Here is a 4,940-nt window from a genome sequence, read left to right as displayed (position 1 = left end):
TCCATACAATCGGCGTCTGGGTTAAAGAATACTGTAGAATACTATACTCCACACTGTAGTATCCATCAATGCTGTGGGCTAGAAATACTGTAGAAAATACTAACTCACACGTAGTATCCCTCAATCGTCTGGGTTAAAATACTGTAGAATACTATACTCCACACTGGAGTATCCTCAATCGTCTGGGTTAAAAATACTGTAGAATACTATACTCTATACTGTAGTATCCTCAATTGTCTGGGTTAAAAATACTGTAGAATACTATACTCCCACTGTAGTATCCCTCAATCGTCTGGGTTAAATACTGTGAATACTATACTCTATACTGTAGTATCCCTCATTGTCTGGGTTAAAAATACTGCTGTAGGAATACTATACTCCACACTGTAGTATCCCTCAATCGTCTGGGTTAAGAATACTGTGGAATACTATACTCTAATACTGTAGTATCCCCTCAATTGTCTGGGTTAAAAAATACTGTAGAATACTATACTCCACACTGTAGTATCCCTCAATCGTCTGGGTTAAAAATACTGTGGAATACTATACTCTATTAACTGGTATCATCCTCAATTGTCTGGGTTAAAAATACTGTAGAATACTATACTCCACACTGTAGTATCCCTCAATCGTCTGGGTTAAAAAATACTGTGGAATACTATACTCTATACTGTAGTATCCCTCAATCGTCTGGGTTAAAAATACTGTAGAATACTATACTCCACATGCAGTAATCCTCAATCGTGTAGTGCTTACAATAGAATGTTGTAGTAAAACTGTAGAATACACTACACAAACATTTTGGGGGTGTTTTAGTTTTTGGTAAAAAACAATAAAATAATTCAGCTAAAATGTGTTTACTTTAGGAAATCTGTTCCGAGTATTCCCACACAAGAGAGAAGACATATGTGATTGTGTCTCAGGTATGAATTATTGTTGGGCTTTCTTTTTGCCCTTAGTTGTGTCAATATGCAGTGTACAAATTATTATAATTATTTTCCGGCTCCAGACAAACTCTGTAGTATTTTTTAGTATAGTATATTGTATAATACTTTAATAAATACAACAGTATTATCCACATACAGCTATGTTCCATACAGCTTATGGAACTTGTGCTCTTTTTATATTTCTCCAGTAGGTTTCTCAAAGAGAAAGCCCCAGTTCTTTGTGAAAGATATCTATCAAACAAAACAAATACAGTATACAGTAAATACTAAAGTATACTACAGTCATGTCTGCAAAAACACTACAGTAAATACTAAAGTATACTACAGTCATGTCTGCAAAAACACTACAGTAAATACTAAAGTATACTACAGTCATGTCTGCAAAGACACTACAGTAAATACTACAGTAAAGTCCACAAAAATGTAGAGGCCAAACTAGACACGCTACAACATGCCACTTCCCTGTGATGGGAGCCTTAAGTGGATCTTACTGGATGATCCAATGACACCAACAACAGACTCCTGCAAAATGCCCTCTACTTCAAATGAGAACTCAGTCTCTCCACCACCCACTCACTCACATTCTGCACAGAATCAAAAAAAAGGCTCTGAATGCAGGTTACCTTTCTTTCTCTAACAGAAACCAGTGAAAGGAAACAGACAGGTTAGGACACAAGCCGTCAGCCCTTTCTGGCTCTGGCTGCTGGTTGCTGAGGCTGAGAGAGCAGAGAGAGAGAGAGGGCCCATTGAGACCTGAATGGATTAGGTTGACACGTCCTATTCAGAATCGCGACAGCTTTGTGGAGCAGAAAATTGTGGTTACAAGCGTGTCTTGCAGGTCAGGGGTCACACCCATCGCTCAAGTGCAACTGTCTGTCTGATTAAGACACTGCGCCAACAGGAGAGCAGGGGTGTGAGACGACAACCTTCAGGGGAGCCTGAAAAGAATCTGACGGAGGACAAAGTTATTAATACTCAAATAGAATGGTCGTAAAACCCCTGAAATAGTGTGCTCAATTTCCATTTTTCACCAACGCCCAGGGGGCTTCGGATATTCTGGCATTGAAGTGTTATTGAGTGGTTGTCAAATTAAAAAAGAAAGGTGTGTGTACAACTTGAGTGGTAAGCAAACACTTTTATCTAATCATCAGGGAGGAAACGAACAGGGAAGTGGGGGATAGGTGAGGGAAACACAGCCGAGAGCTGCCCAGTGACACGAGCCTACCAGACGAGCTAAACTACTTTTATGCTCGCTTCGAGGCAAATAACACTGAAACATGCATGAGAGCACCAGCTGTTCCGGACGACTGTGTGATCACGCTCTCCGCAGCCGATGTGAGTAAGACCTTTAACAGGTCAACATTCACAAGGCCGCAGGGCCAGACGGATTACCAGGATGTGTACTGCGAGCATGCGCTGACCAACTGGCAAGTGTCTTCACTGACATTTTCAACCTCTCGCTGTCTGAGTCTGTAATACCTACATGTTTTAAGCAGACCACCATAGTGCCTGTGCCCAAGAACACTAAGGAAACCTGCCTAAATGACTACCGACCCGTAGCACTCACATCTGTAGCCATGAAGTGCTTTGAAAGGCTGGTCATGGCTCATATCAACACCATTATCCCAGAAACCCTAGACCCACTTCAATTTACCAAAGAAAGAGAGAGATGAAACATCTGTGGATTGTGTCTCAGGTATGAATTATTGTGGGCTTTCTTTTTGCCCTTAGTTGTGGTCAATATGCAGTGTACAAATTATTATAATTATTTTCCGGACTCCAGACAAACTCTGTAGTAATTTTTTTTAGTATAGATATTGTATAATATTTAATAAATACAACAGTATTATCCACAATACAGCTATGTTCCATACAGTTATGGAACTTGTGCTCTTTTTATATTTCCTCCAGTAGGTTTTCTCAAGAGAAAGGCCCCAGTTCTTTTGGTGAAAGATAATCTAACAAAAACAAATACAGTAAATATAAGTAAAATACTACAGTCCCATGTCTGCAAAAACACTAACAGTAAATAAACTAAGTATACTACAGTCATGTCTGCAAAAACACTACAGTAAATACTAAAAGTATACTACAGTCATGTCTGCAAAAACACTACAGGTAAATACTAGAAGTATACTACAGTCCATGTCTGCAAAAACACTACGTAAATACTTAAAGTATACTACAGTATGTCTGCAAAGACACTACAGTAATACTCACAGTAAAGTCCACAAATGTAGAGGCCAAACTAGACACGCTACAAATGCACTTCCCTGTGATGGGAGCCTTTAAGTGGATTTACTGGAGATGATCCAATGACACAAACAACAGACTCTGCAAAATGCCTCTACTTCAAATGGAGAAAATCAGTCTCCTCACACCCATCACTACATTCTGCACAGAATCAAAAAAAGGCTCTGATGCAGGTTACCTTCCTTTTCTCTAACAGAAACAGTTGAAAGGAAACAGACAGGTTAGGACACAAGCCGTCGCCTTTTCTGGCTATTGGCTGCTGGTTTGCTGAGGCTGAAGAGCAGAGAGAGAGAGAGGGCCATTGAGACTGAAATGGATTAGGTTTGACACGGTCCTATTTCAGAATCGCGACAGCTTGGTGGAGCAGAAAATTGTGGTTACAGCGTGTCCTTGCGGTCAGGGGTTTACACCCATGCGTCAAGTGCAACTGTCTGTCTGATTAAGACACTCGCGCCAACAGGAGAGCAGGGGTGTGAGACGACAACCTTCGGGGAGCCTGAAAAGAATCTGACGAGACAAAGTTATTATACTCCCAATAGAATGTCGTAAAACCCTGAATAGTGTGCTCAATTTCATTTTTCACACAGCGCCCAGGGGCTTGATATTCTGGCATTGAAGTGTTATTGAGTGGTTGTCAAATTAAAAAAGAAGGGTGTGTGTACAACTTGAGTGGGTAACAAACATTTTATCTACTCATCAGGGAGGAACGAACAGGGAAGTGGGGGATAGGTGAGGGAAAACACAGGCGAGAGCTGCGCAGTGACACGAGCTAACAGAACAGCTAAACTACTTTATGCTCGCTTCGAGGCAAATAAACTGAACATGCATGAGAGCACAGCTGTTCCGGACGACTGTGGGTGATCACGCTCTCGCAGCCGATGTGAGTAAGACCTTTACAGGTCAACATTCAAAGGCCGCGGGCCAGAACGGATTTACCAGGATGTGTATCTGGAGCATGGCGCTGACCAACTGGCAAGTGTCTTCACTGACATTTTAACTCTCGCTGTCTGAGTCTGTAATACCTAACATGTTTAAGCAGACCACCATAGTGCCTGTTGCCAAGACATAAGGAAACCTGCCTAATTGACTAACCGAGCCCGTAGCACTCACATCTGTAGCATGAAGTGCTTTGAAAGGCTGGTGCATCGCTCATATCAACACATTATCAGAACCCTAGACCACTTCAAATTTGCATAACGCCCAAAGATCCACAGATGACTGCACTTATTGCCTCCACACTGCCCTTACACCTGGACAAAAGGAACACCTATGGTGAGATGCTATTCAATTGCTACGCTCAGCGTTCAACACCATAGTTGCCTCAAAGCTCATCAATAAAGCTAAGGACCCTGGAAACTAAACACTCCCTCTGCAACTGGGATCCTGACTTCCTGACGGGCGCCCAGGTGGGTAAGGGTAGGTAACAACACCCGAGCTGATCCTCAACACAGGGGCTCAGGGGTGCGTGCTCAGTCCCCTCCTGTACTCCCTGTTCACACATGATGCATGGCCAGGACGACTACAACCCATTATTAAGTTTGGCAGATGACACAACAGTAGTAAACCTGATCACGACAACGACGTACAGCCTATAGGGATGGGAGGTCAGAGACTGGCCGTCTGGTGGCCAGGACAAACACCTCTCTCAGACGTGATCAAGACAAGGAGATGATTGTGGACTACAGAAAAAGAGGAGCTGAGACACCCATTTCATCGACGGGGCTGCAGTGGAGCAGGTTG

The 4,940-nt window shown here is 42.4% G+C and overlaps 1 protein-coding gene and 1 non-coding gene across 2 annotated transcripts in view; one reads left to right on the top strand and one right to left on the bottom strand.

Moving 5' to 3' along the window:
• LOC111968948 (MAM domain-containing glycosylphosphatidylinositol anchor protein 2) overlaps positions 1-4,940 on the bottom strand; it is a 249,599-nt gene that overhangs the window by 8,475 nt on the left and 236,184 nt on the right. The window lies entirely within an intron of this gene.
• On the top strand, positions 1,105-1,160 carry LOC111969068 (U7 small nuclear RNA). Its single transcript, XR_002877952.1, has one exon. It is a non-coding gene; the product is annotated as a U7 small nuclear RNA (small nuclear RNA).

The sequence above is a fragment of the Salvelinus sp. IW2-2015 genome, linkage group LG9 (assembly GCF_002910315.2).
Source record: "Salvelinus sp. IW2-2015 linkage group LG9, ASM291031v2, whole genome shotgun sequence".
In the NCBI taxonomy this organism is placed as follows: Eukaryota; Metazoa; Chordata; class Actinopteri; order Salmoniformes; family Salmonidae; genus Salvelinus; species Salvelinus sp. IW2-2015.
Note: the sequence above shows the minus strand (reverse complement) of the source record. Positions and strands in the feature narration are given on the sequence as shown.